The sequence below is a fragment of the Calonectris borealis genome, chromosome 1, assembly GCF_964195595.1.
Source record: "Calonectris borealis chromosome 1, bCalBor7.hap1.2, whole genome shotgun sequence".
In the NCBI taxonomy this organism is placed as follows: domain Eukaryota; kingdom Metazoa; phylum Chordata; class Aves; order Procellariiformes; family Procellariidae; genus Calonectris; species Calonectris borealis.
This window is the reverse complement of record NC_134312.1, coordinates 71,118,104-71,143,599: the sequence shown is the minus strand read 5'-3', so window position 1 is coordinate 71,143,599 and position 25,496 is coordinate 71,118,104. Positions and strand designations below refer to the sequence as shown.

At 41.8% G+C, this 25,496-nt stretch overlaps 1 protein-coding gene across 1 annotated transcript in view; it reads left to right on the top strand.

The window, feature by feature from the left end:
* EPS8 (EGFR pathway substrate 8, signaling adaptor) overlaps window positions 1–25,496 on the top strand; it is a 139,730-nt gene that overhangs the window by 246 nt on the left and 113,988 nt on the right. The gene's annotated exons all lie outside the window — the stretch shown is intronic.

Here is a 25,496-nt window from a genome sequence, read left to right as displayed (position 1 = left end):
GTCCCGCCGGCGCGGGCCGGGCGGGCGCTGCCGCCGCCCTCCGCTCGGGCAGGGGCCGCTGGAAAACTCCCTGCCGGGCCCCCGGGCTGTGCGCGACTCTGCCGCCGCGGCTGGGGACCGCGCTTGCTGCTGCAGCCTTTCCCCGCCGCCGTGGCTTTATGTACAGAGAGCTCTCCGTGTGTGTACGTGTGTATGTATATTTTTCTTCCCCCTTGCGGTAACGCGAGCCGCCGCCGCCACACCTGCTCGCACCTTGCCCACCGGGCTCCCACCGGCAGCGCGCCGCGGCCCCGGGGGCGGCCCGGGCGCCGGGTGAGGATGCCCGCTGCCCGGGAAGGGCAGCGTCGGTGCCCGTGCCCACCTCCTCCTCCTCCTCCTGTCTCATCTACCGGGTGACCTGGCTTTCTCTCCTTCTTGTGGCATTTTTTCCCCGGCGGTTAAGCTGGCTTTTCCAAAGGTGGTGTGTATTGCTGGTAGCTGGCGAAGGGTGCTTTCGGGTGGGATAATCCTGTTGCATGCCCGTGTTTCTTTGGTGCTCTGCCCGGCTGTCTTTCTTCTCCTCCGCTTCAGCTCTTTCCCTCTATCTGCTAACTTTCCCTGGCATTCTTTCTGCCCCTCTCATCGCCATGACATGCGCTCCCTTACACATCATGCCGGTGCATGAAGGACGACCTGGGCACACAGTGGAAAACGGGTTTGTGGCATTTTGCGGCATGTTCTAAGGTGCTCCTGCCCCCCGTAACCTCAGTAGGTCTGCATTGTGAGTGAAAAGTGAGACGTTGCAGCTTCCACTTTAGTTTCAAGCCAGCTAGTAGCAGGCAATAGAAGAAGGGTGGAACAAGTTTTTCTTGAGGATGTTGTTTGGGAACCAACCCTCCCACCCAAAATTGTGCTTTCCCTTGGCTCGTGGGTCTTGTATCCCCAGAGTTATAGACATGCAGCAGTATGACCTTTGGTGGAGTCTGCTTTGTTTACTTAAAGTGAAGTACTGAAGATAAAAGTATTACTGCTTTGTGTTGTGTCTGCTGAAATATTAACCAACTGCTGGATCTCGTGTGTCTTTGCAGTGTAGACAATATTTTAATTGTGCCTCTCCATCATCAAAAATGTGGTCCTCCTCCCTTCCTATTGACTCTCTTTCTTCTCGTTTGTGATTGTGCAAAGTCTGTATGTCAGCTACAAAAATTGCTTATGTGGGAAAACATAAAAATGTCCATTTTTGTTGTTAGCAACTGGAAATACTGAATCAGCATTGTGTGACTGGTCTCCTTTCCATGGAGTACCCATGGAAATGCTGCAACCCGTAGCCTCTGAGAAGTGGTCCTCTCCTGGGCCGGGCCTGAAATGGGTCGGTCGTTTCCTCTCAGTGAGCTGTGGGGGCTGCAAAGAGCTTACAAGGTTTCCAGGGTGTAAGGGAGATGCAGCGTATCTCATCTTCATTCACAGTTCACAGTGAGTGTAGCGTTATTAGCATACGGGTATCGTCAGGTAATGAGATACTGTGCTCAAGGCTCCATGGAAGCAGGTTGGGGCTTTTACTAGGGGAGGCTGTGGAAATATAAGTGGCTTTGGACTTTATTTGTCCAACTGGCTTGTATTGTCACATACTCATAATGGCTGCAGTATTGAGTTATGCCTTCTCGTTGCTCAGAAAGAATGTTTCTGATTGTGTGTAATTTTGAAAGCAGCCAAAGCATCCCATTAGATTTAATTGAAAGGAGGTAACACTTCACAAGCAACAACACCCAATAGTGATTAGGTGCCGGGTTATATATAGTGATAATAGAGAGGGTAAGATTGATCTAAAGATACTTACTTCTGCTGTGAAATGCATGGACAGAAAAAAATACAGAAGTTTTGCACTTGGTGACAATAAATTCGTGAGATACGATTGATTTTCTTTCTGTCCGTAGTCTAGCTGTAAATGGCAAGTCAGTCACATTAACTGCTGCATTTTTCCCCCTGTGGGTAAAAGCCTATTAAAATCTAAACATCTGAAGTCGAATAATTGGTTCCCTGAGGGTCAAAATAGATTAAATATGTAAGAACTTTTTTCTTCAGCTACTGCAGTGAGGTAACAGAAGATTTCAAGTCCGTACAATGAAGGCTGCACTGATAAAGGGCTTGCTAACTTTGATTTCAGTGTTTAGCACTTGTTGCTCTTATACTCCTAATTACAATTCCTGCATCACTCTGTCTTCTCAAACGGTGAATGACTGGTCAAAGGTATGAGATTTCCTTGAAGACACAGCTTTCAGCTGTGCCAGACAGAAAAATTGAGCCCTTTGGTCTGTGACCCCTCCAGACTCTTTTCTCTGCTGCGGGGCTGGTGGTCAGAAAGAAAAGACGTTAACGCCTCGGAGCTGTGTCGCTTACGGTACAGTGTGTGTGGCCCGATCTTAGTATCTCCATTCAAAGAGAATTGGAAAGGTGCTTTGCTTGTGTGAGTGTTTTCTGCATGTGGATAGGTCTGTTTCTCACATTTCCTTTCAAACCAGGAATTCTTCTTGCTTTCTCACTTAACAGCATTTGGTTCTGTGTCCCCTTTGTCCATAGGGGGAGTTTTCATGTTCACGAGAGTTTTCATCGTTCTAGTCCTGAGCTGGGTTCCCAAGGAAGCTATCAACAGCTCATGACTAGATGGCTTTTAACTGATTTTGAAGCCTCAGTATTTGTTTTGTGGTACAGAGAGCAGCATGATGCCTGAAATACCCTTTTTCCTCATAGTAGGGCCATATTTACACAATACCTGTTAAAACTGTAAGCCACTAAAAATACCGTTGGTAACTAAACTAACAGTGCAGTTATATATATTGAATTTTCACATTGGAAAAACAGAAAAGGACTAAGAGGCTGATTTCTTGTTTTCAGTGCTAGTTCTCTTCTTTTTCCAATATTAAATGCCTTGCATTACCAGAAACTAGAATTCTTGCTTTCAGGGAGAGCTGTAAATGCTGCCATTTTATCTCAACTCCAGAGTTAGACTCTGATTCATCCATCGATTTATTCATCCAACACTCGGATTTTTCTCACAGTTTTGTATAGACCTTGGTTTAACCCTGATACCTACTAATTTCAGTTTCCCACCCTAGGTGTTGGGTTAGATGATTGCTGTCATCTGAATTCTACATTTTGCCAGGAACTGCAGTTGTTACTGCAGTCCTGAGTGACTGCTGGGTTTCTCCCTGTTGTGCCCGTAGATGAACTTGGGTATAAAGTCATTTAAAGTTTCATCTAAGTCAGTGAGACTATTTGGTGTGTGTGTAGAAAGGCATTTGCGTAACTGTTTACAAAACAGAGCTCTTCATTCACTGAAATGGCAAGGTAAGACAAGGTGTCTTTTATAGCATTTGATACTCAGAGATCCTACATAATCCTGCGTGTTGCCTGGCGAGGTTAGTCACAGCCTTCTTGGAAAGGCCACGGTGATGTGGGAAGAAGCAACCTTCACATCTGTTTCGTGGGGAGGGATTTCTTGTTTTTAATTGCATGTCATGGACACTGGGGGGACAAAAAATGAATCAGTTACAAATGAAAACGTTAACGTTAGCTTTTGAGGACACGTTTTCATTTTGAGCTGTGACCATGAGCCCACAATCCCTAACGCATGCCTTTGTCTTTACTCTGTAATGTCAGTTTTAGTAAAATTTTTAAATATTAGCCAACTCAGGGCCTTGAATAGTGCTAGTTGAACGCTTTCAGTCCTTTTTTCCATTCCCTCTCTATGCCACTGTGTAGGTAATTAAAGTTACTCATGCTGTGAATCTGCTCAGGATTGAGATCTAAAGTGGAAATAGCAAATTACAAATTATTCTCTTTGTATTTATTACCTTTGTCTTTTTCTGAATAGACTTCAGCAACCTTATGCATTCTGCTTATTCAAAGTTAGCAGATGTCTCTAGCTTCAATGGTGCAGGGTTAGTATTTTCTGTGGAATCTGTGCATCTCTCCTTAAGTTATCCATTTCTGTGGGGTTTTCTGTTGTGTAGTTTTCTGACGCATAACAGGCATCTTCATTACTGATGGTGTGACAGGGCATTCTACTTTCATTTGTTCTTAAAGCTTGACTCAAGTTGGCATTTTGACCAGCCATGGAAATTGCTACGTTCTCTATAAAACTACAGAGGAAAAAAAACCCCAAACCTGCTATAAAACCCTGGGTTGTGAAATGATGAACCCGTTGTCCTGTAATACTGTGAAACCTTTGAGTATTTCAACAGAATATTTAGAAAAAACTCACGGTTTTAAGAATGGTATCTGTTGAGTGAGAGTAGGTATTATGGATGTTCAGTAACTTAAAGTAGGCTTTGTACAGGTAACGTTTTTTTTTTCTTTTCAAGAATGCATTGGTTTTACATAAGATAGAGGATTTATCTTTTAATAATCCCAAATGTTACCGTTTGTGGATTTTCTGGATTTTATAGATTACCACTGCAGGTAAGGGAACATCTTTCAACCCTTCCATGAGCACAGAGGAGCTGTGTTCAGGTGATGACTTAATTGTGAAGCTGCTGTAGCTGGTTCTTGGGCAGGGGGCTGGAATTTGCTGGATGCTTCAGACTTAACCTACTGCAAGAGTATCACTGCGAGCCTTAATGTCTGTAGCTCAGGAATGTTTGTAACTGGAAAATAAAGGGATGACTCATGGGGATTTGTGTGTATTACTTTGATTTCTGCTCCTGCATGAAAAAGTGTTTTTAAAGATTTGACCAAGTAGAAAAGCAGGCACTAGGCTCGCTGCTTCTGCCATCAGTGCTCCCTTCTCCTCCCCCTTGCCTTCCTCAAGTGCATGGCTCAAGTGCAGAGAGAAGCTGAAAGTCAGATGTTAGCAGTACCTTTTGGCTGTTCATTAATATAGGTCCAGACCCATTAGGAAAGGGAAACGATATTTAACATACCCCTCAAATCAGCTGCATAAAACTTGATCTAAAAAACATGAGAAATACACGAGATCACAGAAGTCCATTTGCTCTTCAATACTTGCAGATACCTGGTGAGATACAAGATTATTCCAATTTTGTCAATGTTTTAACTTTAGGTACAATTTGACATCACTGTGATTTGTTTGCTTAATGCTTCTAGTGATTTGTCTTTCACCTGAAATGTGAACTTTGCTTAATGAGCACTTTCATTCATGGGTGGTTGAGAGGGCTTAATGTTAATTCAGCCCGCTGAATGCTCCTTTCATGACGACTGAGGGCTCTGCTCTTCGTTCTGATGTACTCTTCCTTCTTCCCATGCCGCTGCTCTTTTTGCTTGCTTTCACAGTGTGTCTGAGGTGTCGTCTTCTCTATTTCCTGAGTCAAAGATCTCTTTGTTTCCAGTGTAAAACATAATTTGGAGTAATTAGCCTTGAGAAAGCTTTCTTTTTCTAATCCATTTGATTTAACACTTGGTGTTTCAGGGAGTTAGGTATCTGGTTGATACAGGGATTTGGTAAGAGTTCAGTGCCTTTGGGAATCCCAGTGTACATTATAAAAATATTTTGAATGTGCAGTTCTATTACTGTGAGCATGTGAACGTGAGACCTTTCTCACAAAGAAAAAATTCTGTCTCACAAAGAGTGAGACATTCACCTTGTGTGTCAAGTTCTTCACTGTAACTGAGTGCATATGACAATGGTATAGCAAGGACTATGCAAGGAAATTGAGTTACATCATGAGGAGTTTGTGATATCAAGTTGTAATAAAATTCAGCTTGATGATCTTCCGTGCCATTTTAAAAATGGCATGGAACAGTCAGCCATTTATAGATGTGCCTCTAAAGTAATTTACAGCTTTGCACAATGTGTCTTGAGAACCAGGGAGTGCATTATACTGCCTTCAGTTGGAGATCTAAATATACATCTATGTTTCACATTCAGAATTGGGTGGCAGGCTGTGTATTTAAATACACATTTTTCTTCTTCTTTTACTTCAGTGTCGTCTCAGGCTCACTTTTCCCGAACTGGAATTACTTATTCTCTTCTCCACTTCTAGCATTATGTATTGCTTTGCAATTCTTCCCATGCTCTTGCAACCTTAGTGTAATGTTTCATCTCTTCTGTTTCCTTCTCTTCCTGTATTTAGGGATAAAGAATTGTCCAGGGGTGAGGGCAGAGGGCTGGGAGGTAGGAGGGTGGAGTCCATTCCTATTTTAGCTGCAAACTTCGTTATGGCTAATAAATCCGGGCTAACTGGTAATTAGCCTCTTAGTGCTATCTCACATACAGAGGGCAGGACAGAGTGAGGAATCTGGACTTTGTACCTTATGTCTATTAGGTAAATCACCGCTGTGTGACGAACGTTCTGCCATTGCTGAGAAGCAAACACAGCTTCTCTGTTGCGCTCACAGTTCCCCTTCTCATGGCTGCTCCTGTGCTAAAGCACTGCTGCGTTTTGAGCCTTGCTTTCAGCCTCAGTTCTTCCTGCTCAGCCTGGCCCCTGAGTTAGCTCTTACTGTTTTCCTTCCTTCTCCACTTGCCCGAGCCATGTTCCTCCACTGTCTTCCATGTTCTGGTCCATCCTGCTCTTGAGTCTTGATATAACTTTAATCTCCTATTTTATTTCTTCCTCCTTCTTTATTTATCCCCTAATTTTCCTCTTTTTGTTTTACTTCACTCTTTGGTTGCGCACAGTGGTCCATCTCCAGCTTCGCAGAATGCACTTCATGCCGCTTATTGCACTAAAGTTGTTCCTTTCTCACAAATCAACTCTTTTTCCCCTTTTGTGTCAGTAGTATTTATTCCAGTGTCTTCTGAAAGGCATTTCGATCCATTGATCTCTGTTCGTATGTAAAATTATATGGGTAGTCAAGTCTTTGTGGGATAGGGCTTTAAAAGTAATGTCTTCTCTAAAGGTTTAACGCTGTGTATTTTGTCTAGGCAATAATTCTAAGCTCACTTCAAGCAGTTCTAGAGCTCGAGACCTGAATAGGAGGTGTTAGAGTGCGTGTAGGCATTTGTTTTCTTTATGTGAGTGAGGTGTCTAATACATACACAAAAGAGTCTGTTCAATCAATGTCTTATTGAATATGAATGTAAGATATTCTCAGAAGTGCCTTCAATACGTGGTGGCATTTCTTCTCCTCTGCTTAGAATTTACAGTTTTTCTCACTTTTTATATTAAAGCTAAATGTTGACAGGCAAGAAGAAGTAGTGTTCCTATGTTTCTTAAATAGTGACAGAACAGAATACAGCCCTGGAGGAGAAGCAAGTTGCTGTTGAGGCCCAGTCTTGGCAGTGACTGATTGAAGTCACAGTTTTGTGCAGTTTATCAACAGTTTGACTCCTTCAGACGGTCTTGGACTTCCAGGTTGGGGATTTGGCAAATGAGATGGTCCTACTGGCCTGTGCAGTCCAGCGTTTTGTGCTCCACAGTGGCGAGTAGCTTAGAGCAGCGGTGAACTAAGTCTTCCCGGGGAAAGTGTTTTCTGACTTTTTTGGAGGGGGCGGATGTGCAGAGCATGACAGTTTATGTCCCATTGGATTCTTGGAGTATTTTAAGCTGTACTTTTATAACTCTAAGAGTTCTTACTGTCCAAAGAGATGTCCATTCCCTTTTTTAAAATCATCTAAGGATCTTGATGTTGGAGACAGCTGTTTTGTCTCTTTGCCTCAGTTTTCCTATTTATAAACCAGAAAATGTATCTGTCTCTCAGGAGTTCTGTAAGGCTTAATTAGCAAATGTTTATACAGCCTTTTGAAGATATAAAGCATCATATAAATGCTAACCAGCTGCTTTGTTGTAATTGGAGTAATAAAAGTTTCAGTGCCGGTGGTTGTATTATTGTTGTTCTAGATACAGTTTTCGTGAACACTGGAGACATTGAGGGTGGTGGTAAAAGTGATGGTGCAGACCGTACCGAGGTACAATGTCTGGGAGAGTTGTGATGAGAGAAGCTGTGCGTCCAGCTATGAAATCTTTGTGAAGGACTTCTTTATTTTTTTTTTAAAAAAAAAAAAGAGTAAAAAAAACCCCCAAAACTAAAAGTCCATAACTGGGAAAGAATAAAACCTCTTCTGCTGTATGCCAGCGTTTACAAGTCACAGGGCTAGCCGGGGGGTGGTCTCTGCTGTGCAGCGTCTCACCTGATGAGGAATGAGCTGGCAGCAGTTGCATTTGTGACACTGGCACATAAAAGGAGGGATCTTTTGGAGATGATTGATAATTGGTAGTATAGGAAAAGAGACATGGTATAAATCACAATTAGCATTTAGGATTTTTTTTTAGGTCTACTTTTGTAAAACATCCATGACTTAATGCTGAGCTATTTTTATTAATGTTCTTGGCTTATCTCACATAACCAGCTTGTTAAAAGGGGATATGAACACTTCTTAAGCCTCTGACTTATAAATTGTGAGAAAGAGAAAAGAAGATTGATTCCAACAGGCTTGAAGGTAGATTCATTTCTCTTCTAGTTAGCAAAATGAGAGAGGGAGAAAAATTAAATTGAAGACTTAGCGGACCAATCAGTTTTAGCCAGGTAGAAAATCATTAGATTTAGCTCTAATGTGCAATTCAATTGTAAAATTTTAACCTGAAAGAAAATAAATGCAGGGGAATTCTGTTTTGGTAAATTGATGATAATATCTCCGAGTCATTTCTGCCTGAAGTAATAAGGGTAAGAAAAAAATAAAGTAATAACAAAGGAACACTGAGGGGGAACAATTATTTTGCTAATGTCTCCTGAGGATCTGAGGGGGTTACTTGGTTTGCGTTATAAGAAGAATATTGTGCTGCTGGAATGTTGGAGAGGATTGATAATAATTGTGCTTTGAAGAAAACTTCTGTGTTCTTTTTACTGTAAACATCTGAGATAAGATGGAAAAGTTTGGAAGAACGCAACACCTCCTGTGAGTTCTTTCAGCATTCTTAATTGCTCGTTATGAGATCTCGATTTGAATATTGTTGTTAGATATTTCTGGAGATTCTTAGGGGATTCTAGTTTACTAAGTCGGGCTGTCAAACTGCCTATAACAAGTGATCTGTTTCTAATCGTGTCTTAATATCTAGTGTAATGCTTATTTAAATTTCTAGGAATGTTTCCTAATGGCTTCTGGATCAGTTCTAATTATGAAGACCTGAATCAGTTAACACGTTAGAGATTGCACGAGTCTGGATCATGGGCGGCATGATTTCATAGTGGCTGCACTGCAAGGACTTCTAAACAGAAATGATGCAAAGTAGGGAACTGATTCAGTCCTTTATGATTATGTGCAAGCAAATTTTCAGACAACTTTGGACATCATTTAACAGCAAGAAGAAAAGGCACCAGCCTTCTTTTTTTATTTTTTAATTTTAGGGAAATCCTATTTTAAAAACAACCATAAAGTGTACAACCACAAAGTCCTTCTGCATAGAAATAGAAGCAGTTTAAACAGAGGTAGGCAATATAACCCTGAGGCCCATATGGAGATGTCCCAAATGCTGGATGGTAGGTTCAGAAAATGTTGCTTTAGCTGCTCAAAATATTTTCAGTAGCAAAGTGGAAGACAATTCATAGCATTGTGTTAAAGCTGTTCTCTCCTTACTGTGTGAGACTGGTGATACCTCATTTTGAATAAAAGTCTGGGTTTTCTTGAGGGCTGTAGGAAAGAACAACTATTTTATGCTCCTTGCATACAGCAGTAAGCAATTTGATATGAATTTCTTTTTCTGTTATCCTAGACTGTAACTTATAGTAGTATAATAGCTATCTTTTGAAGTACAGAAAATCTGCCTAAGGGGCCATCATTTTAAAGTATAATATGAAATGCTGTTTTAATAAGGTTTGCTCCTTGCACATTTAAGTGCAAGGAAATGTGTGTGTTGAAACCTTGCTAATCCTTCATTTGCACAAAGTATTTGGCTCGTTCCCTAACTGTCAAGGAATTAATGGTGTGCTTCAATAAGATTTTGCATTACTAGACTGTAATTATAAGAGATTCTGCACTGTACTTGATGGTGCTTTATGAATTATCATAATAAATAAAACGAAATTGCTGTTGTCAAAACATATGAGCAAAGTAATCTGGTTCGTATTGTTCATGTACTCACTGGCTCACGGAATTAAGTGATTTCCAATGGACTTTCGGGCTGTTCATACAAGTTGGTGAGGTTTGCTGTGTTGTTTTGCTTGTGCTTGTGACAAGTTAAACCTTCTGTGTCAGGTGTAGCTGACAAGAAGCAACCCCATTGACGAGATGACAACACATCTCTCCTGTACTTCCTCCTTTGGCCTTCTACTTGAAAAGGGAGCAAAAAGGCAATGCTTATATTGGTTCACTTAATGAATTCAGGTCCTCATCTGAACCATGACGGCGTGACCTCTGGCAGTTATTGTATGTAACAGGCTTTGAATTAAGTTATTCAGAGGAGTGCCTACAGCAGAGATGTCAGGACAGTGCAGGCATATCCAAGCTGATTTTAACTGTACTCTCCCAGCACCAGAAGCAGACTACAGGTGCACAGGACACGGTGGACTCCATGCCTCTTGGCTGAGGGCAGAGGTCCTTGCTGCCATGGCTAGACTGGGTCTGGTACCCAAACCTGGGTGTGGCGTCTGCACCGTAGACACATTCCCCATCTGCATGCTCTTCTGGAGATCTGCACCTAGCTAAAGCAGACTATGTAGAAGGTAGTACATACTGTTTGCTTTTCAGACAGATAGAGTCAGTGGGATAAAATTTCAATTTCAGAATATCTAGCTAAGATTTTCCCTTCGATTTATTACAAATACTTGTATGGTCATAGCTCCTCCAGATCTTAGCCAGTGACTGGAGGCTTGTTGTACTAGGCATTCAAATTCAAGAGAATTTTATTATTTAAACATTGTGTCTATTTTTAAGTCAGATAATCTATAAAACCTGTTTAAAACCACAAGGGATCATTACATCATCTAATTTGACTTCCAGAACGTATGAAAGAGGAGAGTTTCTGCCCTTCTATTTCTGGTAGGGAAACAGAAAACCATATTTCTTGTTCTTCCTCTCTGTCCATGATAGACACAATAATTTAAACTGCCTGCCTCTGGCAAATATTGGCATTTTTCACTAAGTTCATTAGTGAATTTTTAGTGGTTTGAATTGTGTGGTGCTACCCTCTAGATACTGTTGTTTGTGTTTATATGTATTTTTTGGCACATAGCAAATGCAGTACAGATTTCCTCCTTTGTGTATAGACCTTTTTCCCCCAAACCTCTTAGGCTAAAAGCAGATAATCCTAGAGTCTGTACTTCTTTCTCTTCATGCTTCACTGTATAAACTGTATAAACTCAGATCACTTTCTGAACCGCTATATACTTCTCTGCATAATCATTTTTGGCTCACATGGCAGACTGAGAGACTTGGCTGCAAAACAGTTTCTAAGAGTTAAAGGTTATATTACCCTGTGGGAGAAATCCATGGAAGTGTTGGGGAGGTTCTTGTATAGGTTCACCTTGACATTTGAGAGACTCAGGGCCTTCCTACCTCCTACACCATGGAGATGGTGTTGTACAGTGATTGGGATGTCCAGATGCATGCGGTGCTAGTACTCCCAATAGTGCCAGCAATAACACATTTGCTCCATGGCCGTGTCTCCCTTGTGGCTGCTACTGAACAAGATTTGCAGATGTCACTTCAGGCAGTTTAGTAAATTGAATCCACAAGACTGTGTGGGAATGTGTCACAAGTGATGAAAGTCCTCCTTGGTCTTAAAACCTCCCTCACAGAGCTTTAGCGCAGAGACTTTTTTAGGACATAAAGAAAAATGCATAGTAATTTTACAGATGACCTTGCTCTTTATGTGCTCCCTGCATGCCTTCCCTACATGGGACTACTGCTTCCAGTAATGAGGAGATGTTCTGAGGCACTGTTGTTGCCATGATGACATAAAATAATGGAGGCTTCCAGATATTTCTCTGTTCTTACCCTGTGATCCCTTCAGGGATCAACTGACCTTAAAAATGATGCAGATCTGGAGCTTGGGGTCATTTTTGTTGTACAGAAGCTTTTTTTTTTGTAGGCAGTGCACTCACTGGTTAGAAACCATATGTGGTTAGTATTCTGGGTCTAAATGTGCACCCTCCTCTCTGGACACATATTCCCCCTAGAGTTTCTAGAAATGCACCGAGTCATTTCTCTGGCAGAAAAAAAAAGGCAAGACTTTTGCCCTCTCTTGCTTTTTCTCATTTACGCCTTTAAGACAATATGTGTATGTATCCTGCGTAGGTAGTTTTTCAGTTTCTTTCCAATTTTACAACAGCTGTGTGTTTTGTTTTCATATAGATCTAGTGTCTTGCCTAGAAAAACCACATCTGGTAATGTACATATGTCTTCAGCAGTTGATATGTTCCAGACAAGGATACAATGCATGTACTGTGAATCTGATGGAGCGTAGGCTCTGGTGTACAGTAGTACTCAAATGTTTGTGGCCTAGCAAAAAGTCGTCTTCCCCTTCACTGGTTGTAGTGAACAGAAACCTTTTGTTTTAAAACTTACGAGAATTGCCTAAGACCTACCTTGACCAGTTTGAAGGTATTCTTCAACCCTGTTGGAAACATTTACTGATAAAGCTTGGTAGCGGTGTTTGTGAGGGAGTTGCCCTCAACTGCGGGGAGAGGGTTGATTCAGGATCAAAATCTTGATTTTATAAATACTTATTTTTTCCACTGATAGCAATGGGACAACTTGTCTGTCTGCCTGTTGTTTAATTTAAATGCTTGTGAGATTGAGGCCCAAAATCTCAAATTAAAAAAAAACAACAACCCACAAGAAAAAAACCAAAATAAACCCCAAGAAAATTCATGTGCTTGTTTTATTAATAGAAACTTAGATCATCTGGAAACAATTTAAAAGAATTTGTCGCCGTTCTTGGGTGTTTTTTTTGTGTGTGTTCATCTTAGTGTGAGACACATCTTTTGTTTGAAGTGTGTACTATTTTAAACGAGCGTTATGTTTTCATGAAAACTCTGCTGGGCAATGTCTAACTCCAGACATAAAAGCAAATAAAGCAAGACAAACTCTCTGTTCATCTGAGATGAAAGGGCTTTTTTTAAGAAAAAGAGAGAGAGAGAGAGAGAGAGGATCTAAAACTACCTAATGGTCTCCCTTGTCTCTCTTTAATGTTCCTTACTGTCCTTCTGCAGTCCTCAGGAATTGCTCCATCTCATTGGTGTGTCACTGGGGTATGAACTACAAAGAAGTCTTAAAATGCTGCCATCTTTAGACTATATATAGTGAAGATACGCTGAAAGTGCTGCAATACATTGTTTCATATAGGTTGATTCTGATTTAACTCTGTTCAGCTGTACGTTTCAGATGAGAGGTGGAAATGCAGAGATTGATGTGAGTGCTTAATGACAAATAATGTATTTTGGGCACTTCCTGCACGCTGGTGAAGTAAACGTGAGGATTAACATCTTGGGTTTGGGGCTGTTCATTTTATGAATAGCTGAGATCTCTTGCGTGCAAGGTTGCCTATTTACAATTTCTGAAATTAATGAGTGAAATGCAGCAGCTCATCCTCAGTTTTACCATTTGGTATTGTCTCAAACAAAATTAAGCAAGTTTTACTGTAAACTTGTCTAAACTCTTCTCCATTGAAATCATAACAATTTCCAGTTGCTTGCTAGACTGAAGAATCAGCTGTCACGATTGCAGTATTGGCACTGTAAAGGTAGGTGTACTAGCGGTGGTAAGTGTTGTGAAGATCAAGAAGTGGGGGCTGTTGACTGGGGAATGAGCAGAATGGGCTGGTGGTCATATATGGGGTATCATTTCACCTCTGTAAAAACTTCAGTATGTGACTGTTGAGAGTTAGGAGAGCCTCCAGGGTTCCCCTGCCATGAGGCACTTCAGTGTGTTTCCACGCAATTCTTGCTCTATCTGGACTTAACCCTGTAAAGGCCAACAGTTCAATGGGAAGTACACCACTCGTTTTCTTGCTTATGAACCCTGTGTTTTTCATAGCATCCACTGTATGGCTGGAGCAAAAGAAACAGTTTTTGTTTCTATATTTTTACGGTCTCCAGATCTTTTGCACTGGCTGCAGACCTGTATTGTTAGCTACCAGACAGTGAAGACCAAAATGACTGTTCCAACGACCCTGGAAAATTAAATCCCCAGCCATGATACCAGGTGGGGCTATGACAGTGGTAGCAAATGGTGGTCTGGAGTGGGGAATGTCAGTGCTGCCGCTTGGAAGACCAAAGCTTGTAGGTTTTATCCCTCTTTTGCAAAACCCTGGGATTCTTCTATTATCTTGAGTTCAGTCTGCTAAGTCTTGTGAAAACAATAAACTGGCTTACCTCCAGTACCGTGATTTTATCTTGAATTAATAATAAGTTGTCTTTTCTCACAAAGACGAATACTTTTGTTTGAAACTAAAATTGCTTTATCTTCTTGGGGATTCTAACATGTTAGCTAACACATTAAATACGGTGGATTTTTTTTCCTAATAATCCTTTTGCTATCAGGCCCTTTGATCTACCCTGGATTTTAATGAGTCATTTAAAAACGGGTATGTATTTTGGCAATTTGACTGTGATGCTCTCTCTCAAATCAGTTACCGTTTTGAGAATGACATCTGAGTCTGCCTATGTTTCTGCATGACTGGAAACTGTCACTACTCATTTAAACTTATTAGTGCTGGAAATGGATATGCTGGTTCATCTAACAGGGGTGAAACACGAGGCACCAGCATTCAAATTCAAATGTTGTGCCCAAGAGTAAAGGAAGAGGTGATGGTAGTCATGAGAGCTTGGCCAATTAAGAGGCAAAAGCTGCACTGCAGCTCAAAGAGGTGTTGGGCGCTTTGTCTACAGGTTGCTAAAAACAGGTTGTGGCATTTTTGGGCAATTCAAGAAAATACTGTGTTTTAAGATAAAAGTTTAATAGGAGGATACAGTGCTTTAGCTGAAGATTATGCCATGGAAGACACTAAGTTTTGCTCTCAAGAGGAACCTAAGTTGGGAATACTCATTTTGGGGAGGGGACAATGAGCATTTGAGAAATTAGATTTTTAAGAGGGCAGATGCAAAGCTCTGACTGAAAGTTGAGCCTCTGTAATGGCTCTTGAGAGTCCATGCGTACACTGAAGGTATGCAAAACGATTCTTAAAGATACAAACCTGGAGAATGAAGGCCGTGACCCTGCATCTATCTTTAAAGGACCTGAAGCACTCGGGACACACGAGCACCGCTGGCACACGGTTGCTTTCCTCATCTAAAAGGGCTGTGAGCCAAAAGCGCAGAAAGAGACAAAAGGAGTCCCTGGGCGACTTGAGCTATAACCAGCCCTTAACATAACTCTCTTCTTACAAGGTGGTTGTGCAAAACCATATATTTTCATTTCTTCATTATTCTTCCACTCTATTATGTCTAAATATATTCCCAAAACAGAGATTATTTCCCCCTACCTCTTCTCTCACTCCCGTGCCTAAATACAAGACCAGAGCTTGCTTGTTATAGGAGTATTTTGATTGACAGTACCTTCACCATTTGAGACTAGCGGTGTGCTAAAATGAACAACTGGCATTTCATAAACTGTAAAACTGACCTGACAAAGTGTGATTTTCAATTTTTTTCTTTCTTTTTTTTTTCTCCTCTTCCCTTCTCTCACCAAGTTGTAGATGTGTCTTAATTCTGATGCTGTCATGCAGTTTTGTCACTGATTAACATTTCTGCAACCTATAGAGAACATACACTCTGAAATCCTTATTGTAGTCAGTTGGTAAACAGAACTTAAATGATACAGTTATAAATGAATCTTGTTTTAACATATTTCTTTTTCCCTAAATAGAGTTCAGACTGCAGCTGTAATACAATGATCTTGTCTGAAGCTGATGGCTGATAGAGAGCGCAAAGGTGATTCTTCAAGGTGATGGGAATGGTTAGGACAAACTAGATGTTATTAATGGATTTGTGACTTCCATACTACCTCTCAATAGCCCATTTATTTCTCTGTAACAAAGTAAGAGTTGTGGCCATCGGCTTAACTACCAGCTTTTTTAAGGTAGCTTACAGTTCTGCCAACCTCCAATGCAACAGCTCGCAGGCTCTTTCTTCTCTTGAGGGAAAATAATACTGGGAGGAGAAGGAAGTTTTGCAACCCTTAAAATTCCTAAAGAAAAAAAAGGCTGTTAAGATTCCTTTACAAATAAATTAAAAACAAAACAAAAAAACTCAATGAGTCATAGTTCACAGGAATATGAGCTTTTTTCCCCTCTGTGATGATACCTAGATATAATTTTTTTCCCATTTATGCCAAAGGAAGGCAAACTTTGCCACCTTTTTTGTTGGTGCTACACTTCAGTATTGCAACTGTATTTAAAGGAATAGTATAAAGTTTCGTCCATCGGTAAAATGAAGATGCTTCTGAACAATTAATAGAATCCCTTCACATCAGGTTTGAACGTTGAATAAAAGGAAATGATGAATCCGTTGAAAAAATGTATGAGGAGTTTCCAAAAGGCACAGTATAAATAACCAAGCTGGACATTTGCAGAAATGCTTATAAAGGAAAGCCATTTTCATTGCAGTGAGTAGTCTGCAGCTCACTAATTTGGAATAGGATGCTACTCCCAATAACGAAATTCATTTCTGTAACACAGTGGTGAGACTTTGGCTCAGATTAAAACTGAAATATTCCTTTATTAAAGCACTAATGCTAATTAGTGAATGAGAGCTCTCCTCCGAGTAAAGTCATGTTTCCTGTATGAAGTAGTGACCTGATCTTAAAGAAAGATCTTGCCTGATCAGCCTTTGAGCTGTTGCACTAGGCATTACATATTTTTACAACTCTTATGCTAAATAACATTTTAAAAGGATGTGCTCTCACCCAATGGAAGTGTGCTATATGTCAAATTACCAGCTCAACTGGAGCTGTTGGGCTCTGGTGGCACAGCTCTCCCTCTGGCAGCAGAGTGGCGGTGGGAACCCCAGGAGCTGAGCACGACGCATGGAAACCTGGCCGATCAGGCGCAGGGGCTAGATGGGCACAGTCTGCACCGCTGGGGTCCTGCTCCTGAAAATCTCTTCCCCATGCTTTGAAAACAGGCAAATGTAAGCTCTGGTCGCTGCCAGCTGCTGGCGTCCTGTGCCCTGCCGAGGCGTTGCTTCCTTCTGAAGCACCGCACAGGTAGGAGCTCCCTTCGGAGTTAGTGCCCTGGAGGCTGGACCTCATCCAGGGCAGCTCAAGCAGTTCCTTTTCATCCGCCCTTTCCTAAGAAGGTAACGGAAGTCAGAGGGGCTGCATATGCACTTGAAGGAAAGGAGGAAATCTTGATGGGGATGAACTGTTAGGAACCATTGCGTAAACATTTTTACATTATCTAGTAAGAATAATTCCCTTCTCTGATTTTTTTTTTTTTGCTTTTTTGCCAAGCTCTAATCAAAAGAGGCTTGGTTTTTAAGATGCAGGCATCTCCCACATGCAAGAATGTGACGGCTGCTCTCTTTCTTCTTCTGTGTAAGATGTTCTCTCTTAATTTGGGTGATGTTTTACCACTCATTCTGTGGTAGGGCTGTGGGCCAACCCTGTCGGTGCCCCCAGGCACTCAGCGGAGCAGAGCACAGGCTGGATCACAGATGATGGGCTGGGTGCCTCGCTGAGCTTGCAGCTGGATTGAATTATGGTGTTGGGTTTGGGTTTCCCTACAATCTAGCTGAGGGTTTCAGCACCGTCTGTGAGCTGTTTGTAGGCAGCAGCAGGTCGCACGTTCTGGAGTACGTTTGGGTGAGAGAGAAGAGAGGCTGGGGAGGACAGCAACCTCCATTGCTGGTTGTAGGTGTAGTTCACGTGCACATGCGGTCGAGATGCGCCCAGACTAATTGATAATGCCACAAATTCTTTGTAAAATTCTTTCTCACCATGGTCAGATCCCGCTAGCTTGCTACATTCAACTTTTGTAGGCTTTTTGCTAGGTATGTTGGGACATCTGTAAATATTTATTCAGTTCCAGCTGGTAGCTTCCTATTGCCTACTTCTCATCATCGCTTTATTTGCATTGAGTGATGGCTGTGGCGCCTATAGGGTAAAAAATAAAGAACAGATGGATCTTTTTTGAGCCCAGACTGCCTTTGGGCCCTGCTCGTGGTGGGGTTTTCATGACTTTGTGATAAGTAAGAAGCCATTTTCCTAATTCAAGGGGTGGAAAACTCCATAGCTTCCATTTGCCAGGACATCATGAGGTGATTCTTCTTTTTTTTTTTTTCTCCCAGAAGCACAGCAGGGGATCTAGTTCTCAACTAATACTGCCAGTTCCTCTTTGCCCTTGGAGAATATTCCTCTAAAGATTTGGGGGGGTTGTTTTGTTTTGTTTTGTTGTGGGTTTTTTTTTTTTTTTGGAGCCAGTTTTAGTAAACAAGTTGAACTTGCTCAAGGCTAGAGATACAAAGAAATTTAGGGTGGTGACCTGAGGCCTTATGCTGAGACATGTTTGTAGACCAGCTCTGTTACAAACTTGGAAGCCATAGGTAATTTGTTTTTTCTGTAAGTGTCCCTGAAGAGGAGGCAAATGGAAAGTATTTCAAAAAACAAAGCTTATATCAGCTTTCTGCCTTTCCTGGAGGTGGAGGATAGGGAGTTACTGTGCATGTCCACAGTTCTTTTTTCTTTTCTTTTATGATCTTTGATAGTTGGGAGTGGGGTAATATTTTACATAGTTATAATTAGAAATCTGTTGTTGATGCTTTGCATCTCAGTCCTGACTTGAATGCAAATAACCATTCAGTTAGGTAGAACAGGTATAGTTTATACCCCCAGGACAATGATTGAGAATAACTGTGTAAGGCCACAGATATTTCCCTTCCCTCATGCAAATTTAGCGGGAAGCATTTGCCCAACCCCCTCCTTGTTCTGCAGTCTTGCTTAACCTGGAACATAATGGAGTGAAAGATGGGGTTTGTAACAGCTTACAAAGGGGAAAAATAAGGAGTTACAGACTCTTTAATATTAATCTTTTCTTCCTCGTTGGCAGAGAGCTCCTGCATCTGCTGCTGTGTCCCAGTGCTTGCGCTGGGAAGTGCTCAGCTGGGCTTCATGGCTCAGACAAGAAGCTCTCTGCTGGGCTGTGACAGAGGAACGTGATTTTCAGCCCTGGTTTTGCAAGGAGATTCACAGTGAAAATAATACTGGAAACTGTCAAATCAGAGAGGATTTGCAGATTTCTAAAAAACAGTATGCCAAGCTACAGTTAGATTTTTAGGAACTGTCTAAGCATTGATACATAGGGAAATTATTATTTTCTTGCCTGGCTTGCCTGCCAGCTTTCGCACTGTCAAGAAGAATCCACATGTGACCTGAATAACACATAATCGTGACTCGGTGGAACTTAAAAATATGATTTACAGGGCTGACAGGCTTTTTGTTGTATCATCATTGTGTGGTTGTAGTGCAAACAAAAGTGCACTTCAAGTACCTAGAAAAGAATTAGACTGAAAAATATGTCATGTTTTTAATTCTGTGAATTGTTATGTCTCTGAGTAAGTCTTGTATGCAAAACATTTTTACTTCCCTCAGGAAGACAGGTGATTAAACATAATATTCTCATTTTCCTGTTGCTGCCGTATTTTTTCAGCTTGGTAATAAGCATTTCTTTTTTTAATCCATCTGTGCCCACTGTGTTTGGTTTTGCCCACTGAAAGCAGTCTTCATTTCTGGCAGTTTCATGTAAATCAGTAGCATTTTGGGGACAAAGCTTTGCCATGCTATTGCTACTCACTGCAGGAACAGGGAGGAGGTATTTAAATTCCCAGCTGCATGTTGACAACACTGTGGTTAAAACTTTTTTTCTTGGTCTCTTCAGCAGCCATCCCACCATTGCCGGTATCGGTATAAATAATGAGTGGTTAAAAAAATGAACCATTTCTATAAATACAGCATCTTCCTGCCTACTTTTCCCAAGAGAATTTGTTCTAATATTGTTTGCTCTACAGACTGTGGAGTATATTCATCTCACTACTTTCACAGGGGTAGATTGGGAGATCTTGTGAAGTCACTGGCCCAGCATCACTATTAAGCAAATATTTGCCGGGTTAATTTATGAATGCTGTAGATGATAAAACTTAAAGCTATTACAGACAAGTACTTAGGTATTTTTACATTGTAGATGGAGTGTGTCATCTCTCAGTGGAACAGCTATCTTAGTCTCAGATAGAAGGTGATGTGCACAGACTGAATGCTTTACCTTCATTCTGCTGCTGTACTTGAAGTCATCCTGCATCTACATTAATTTCCTATAAGGAAAGATTTAGAACTTTGAAATCCTGGCCGGAGCATCATTCTTCTGAAGTAACTTAACAAACTGGCATGTAACTTTGCCATCTCATGGTTGGTTGAGGTCCTGAGGCAATATTTAGTGTAACAGAATAAGCAGTGCTCCAGTTAACACAATCATCTCATATGCAGAAAGATGCATTTATGCCTTTCAAGACAAAGAACCTTTTCACTGTACATCCAGCTATTATTCTGTTAATTCTTTGCAGAGAATTGCCACATCTTTGTTTTCCTTTGGGTGGGGAAAGAGTTTAGCATGTTCTCACTGAAGAGCCCAGAGTTTGAAGCCACAACACTTACATGAGGATTAACTTTTTTAAGGACTTGAGGGTCCCCATGGAGTTGCCTGAGGCCCATTAATCAAAGATTGAATTTTCAGCCTAATACATTAGTTATGTTTGTGCAATTCCTAGAGGGCCAGTAAATCAAATTAATCTTAATTAAATTTAAGTCTGTGATAGGAGGGGCCAAAAAAAAAAAAAAAGAAAATCGTAATATTGTAGAGTTTAAAGCTTGAAAGGATCATTAGACAAGCAGACCGTTACTTTTTCTGCTTAAAATGTAAATACATTTTAAATTCACATTTCTGTAAATACATTTTAACGAAATCATTTTTTAGACTCAAGTTAGACTTTTGGTAATATACTGACTATTGTGCCTTTGTCTTCATGGGAAGAGTATTTTTCAGACCAGTAGGTTGAAAGCTCGTTTGATAAGCCTGTCTTGTCATGCTAAGCCTGTAAATTGTTTTGATCAAATTTGCAACTGTAATAGTAATATTAGAAACAAAATTCCTATAGTGGATGTTTCCATATGCTAGAAGGGGACAAAGCTAAAAGTAATAAAGATGTGTGGTTTTTGTATTTATTCTTAAGTTGACTTAAATATTCCATTTAAATCCTGCGCTAGGAATCCTTAGATGTGTGAGATGATGCAGAATTAGAATCATAGAATCATTAAGGTTGGAAAAGACCTCTAAGATCATGGAGTCCAACCGTCAACCCAACACCACCATGCCCACTAAACCTTGCCCCTAAGCGCCTCATCTACACGTCTTTTAAATACCTCCAGGGATGGTGACTCCACCACTTCCCTGGGCAGCCTGTTCCAAGGCCTGACCACTCTTCCAGTAAAGAAATTTTTCCTAATGTCCGATCTAAACCTCCCTTGGCACAACCTGAGGCCATTTCCTCTCGTCCTGTCGCTGGTTACTTGGGAGAAGAGACCAACACCCACCTCGCTACAACCTCCTTTCAGGTAGTTGTAGAGCGTGATGAGGTCTCCCCTCAGCCTCCTCTTCTCCAGGCTAAACAACCCCAGTTCCCTCAGCCGCTCCTCATAAGGCTTGTGCTCCAGACCCTTCACCAGCTTCGTTGCCCTTCTCTGGACATGCTCCAGCACCTCCATGTCCTTCTGGTAGTGAGGGGCCCAAAACTGAACACAGTATTCGAGGTGCAGCCTCACCAGTGCCGAGTACAGGGGCACAATCACCTCCCTGCTCCTGCTGGCCACACTATTTCTGATGCAGGCCAGGATGCCATTGGCCTTCTTGGCCACCTGGGCACACTGCCGGCTCATGTTCAGCCGGCTGTCAACCAGCACCCCCAGGTCCTTTTCCACCAGGTGCCTTTCCAGCCACTCTTCCCCAAGCCTGTAGCGTTGCCTGGGGTTGTTGTGGCCGAAGTGCAGGACCCGGCACTTGGCCTTGTTGAACCTCATACAGTTGGCCTCAGCCCATCGATCCAGCCTGTCCAGGTCCCTCTGCAGAGCCTTCCTACCCTCGAGCAGATCAACACTCCCACCCAGCTTGGTGTCGTCTGCAAACTGACTGAGGGAGCACTCGATAAAGATATTGAACAGGACCGGCCCCAAAACTGAGCCTTGGGGAGCACCACTCGTGACCGGCCGCCAACTGGATTTAACTCCGTTGACCACAACTCTCTGGGCTCGGTCGTCCAGGCAGTTTTTTACCCAGCGCAGAGTGCACCTGTCTAGGCCGTGAGCCGCCAGCTTCTCTAGGAGAATGCTGTGGGAGACAGTGTCAAAGGCTTTACTGAAGTCCAGGCAGACCACATCCACAGCCTTTCCCTCATCCACGAGGTGGGTCACCTGGTCATAGAAGGAGATCAGGTTGGTCAAGCAGGACCTGCCTTCCATGAACCCATGCTGGCTGGGCCTGATCCCCTGGTTGTCCCGGACATGGCTCGTGAGCGCCCTCAAAACGAACCGCTCCATAATCTTCCCCGGCACCGAGGTCAGGCTGACCGGCCTGTAGTTCCCCGGATCCTCCCTCTGGCCCTTCTTGTAGATGGGCGTCACATTGGCGAGCCTCCAGTCGTCCGGGACCTCCCCAGTTAACCAGGACTGCTGGTAAATGATGGAGGGTGGCTTGGCAAGCTCCTCCGCCAGCTCCCTCAGTACCCTCGGGTGGATCCCATCCGGCCCCATAGACTTGTGAGCGTCCAGATGGTGTAGCAGGTCGTTAACCGCTTCCTCTTGGATTGTGGGGGGTTTATCCTGCTCGCTGTCCCTGTCTTCCAGCTCAGGGGGCTGAGTACCCTGAGGATAACTGCTCTGACTATTAAAGACTGAGGTAAAGAAGGTGTTAAGTACCTTACTTAACCTGAAGATGTCTGCATTTTAACAAAACAGACAGCAGTTTTGCATCTCTAAGTCTATTGATTGTTTCTGAGGAAAATTTCTCTTTCGATTTAAATCCAATAGAAACTTTTTTTAAATACTCGTCTTCATTAGGCTGATATTGCCCTCTTTCAAAACAGCAAGGCGTCTCTCCACTTCTGGTTCTGAAGGGCATATTTAGTGTTCTTTCATATCTCTATTTTTATGTCTCGTAAGAAAATTTGTGCACAAACAGACATTGCCAGTGTACTTTTCTTTGCATTAAATCAGATTTCAATGCTTTAGAGCTGTGAAAGACAGTATAAGCTTCAGTCTTTCTTCTAGAAACACCCTAGTTAAAAGCTATCACTTACTTCTCCTTGACCTATTTCTTCATGCATCTAGTTTTAAAACAATTCCTAGAAGCTTGCAGGAGTTTTTGCCCACAGGGTGTGCTTGGTGTAATCCACTGACATAATTTATATATTCATAGGTCTGTGTCCTAGGTGGGCAACCTGAAATAGCTGGTTTATGTTTGGGGTTTTTTTTGGCGTGGCGTGACACTGACAGTGGTATTCTGAGCCTCATTCAGAAATGAAACTGTTTCCTCCGGAGTATGTTCTTGATGCATCAAAAGGTTTCTCTGTCGTCTTTTCCCTGTGCGTCTCCCATGTGCATCCTTCCTTTATTTTAGCAGTCTTCATTTCATCCTGGCAAACAGAGGGGAACTCTGGATTTATTATTAAACTCTAATAAGGGTGCACAAATTGTTTTGAAGTTAAAGACAAACAACACTGCTTGGACTATGTAAATAATGCAGTGGGCTACCTGACATACTGGAGAGAGATGCTTCTAGAGTTCCTCACCTCATCACGTCTCCTGCAAACAGTTGGTAAAGGTTGGCTTCCAGTTAGGCTGGTAACTGTCACTTTCTTCGTTAGGCTTAAAAAGGGGTGTCTCTCTTCTGTGTTTTTTGTAATGTTCCAAAGAAATGAAACTTCCCGGGAGAGTTATCAAAATTTTCCTCTTTCTTTGCTTTAATGTTTTTTGCTGTGAGAGAGGTTGAGAGGTTTGCTGAGCACCCAGCCGCTCTCCCTGCTTTTGGTTGGCTTCTGAGCAGGTCGCTGAGCCCAGTTCTGTGAATAAGTTATGCTGTGGTTTATTAGACTATCTAATAAATTGTAGAGCTACAGACGTTAACATTTAATTAACATCCCAACATACACAGCCATTCTGTATTCACAGGCAAACCAGTGTATTTAGTAAGAGTTTAAGCTTGGGCCCTTGCTGGCTCGGTCGCAGCTTCACCCACTTCAGCTGAGCTGTGTTCTTGCTTCTACTAGCAGAAAAATCTGGTTTCCTTACTGCCAAACAGGCAGCTTCAGTTTCGGATAGATTTGTTGTCCTCTACAGATCTTGAGGCTGCAGAATTGTCCTACTCCATGGGATATATTGCCAGATTTCTGCTCTGTGAAAGGAGAGAGATGGTGAGGAAGAGAAGAAATGAAAAGTGTTGTGCTTAGGTGCTTCATGGGTTTGCACTAATCCTGCTCTGAACACAGCAAAAGCTTTCTCCTTTTGTTCCAAGCCCGGTAATACACGTATGTAAGATGCGTTTTGTGGTACCCATGTTGCCAGCCTTTTCATTACAATCTCCTATCTTAAGTTTTGTATTTTGGCTCTGAGTTTATTGCTCCATGCAAAGATGTGGCATAACCTCTTTCAGCCTACAGTGAACACTATTTTATCCACACTTTTCTTAAATTTGTTTGCCAATTCGGGGGGTTGTTTTGCTTTTCCATTCAGCACCATGAACGTGTTATTTTATGGCCACAAGTGCAAGCCATTGCAATGTCTATGTCTAAATGCCATATTTGCATAAAATAACAAGGTGATGAACATTATTTTAAATGGTTGGAGTGGATTTTTGCTTTTATTTATCTATTTTCCCCAGTAGAATACTGGTGATAAGATTAAAATGATGAAACATTGGATTAGGAATTGTTTATTCAGAGGGATTTTATGTTTGACTGTGGTAAGCATTGATAATGATAATACATGACTCTATGCAGTGAACAAAACCAAACACAATTAAAATACTTTGTTGATATTGGTAAGACAAAATTTTAGGCTTTCTTGGGAAACTTAATGGGCTGGCTTTCCTCTAGCTTTCATGTTTTTTGCTTCTGATGGGATGCACAAAAGTCCCTTTTGGTCATGTAGATCTTTAATGTCCTTATTCTGTCTGTGTGGCTCCAAATTTGTCTAGTCGTGTTGCTTTAGGTTATTGTGTTTTGGTCATAATTGCCAGGCAAAAATAGTGTGGAAATATAAGGGGTATGCAGATAGGTTAATACAGAGCCAGAGAAAAGTGTCCATGTAACCATAGTGGTTTGGGCTTTTTTTTTCAGTTTGCAGAGGTTGAGCTTTTTGCATGCTTGTTTTTATGTATGATCAGTTAGCCCAGGATTAGGCTTTTTTTGTTTGTGGTGTACATCCTGCTCTTGGCCTAAAATGAATGTTAATTAGACTTCTGTACTTATATGTGCCACATTGCAGAATCATCTCCTTATTAGTAAGACAAATAAAAGCACAGATGAGATAAGAAAGTCAGAAAGAAACAGGGATGAGATCAAGGACAAACACTCTTGTTCCGAAATTA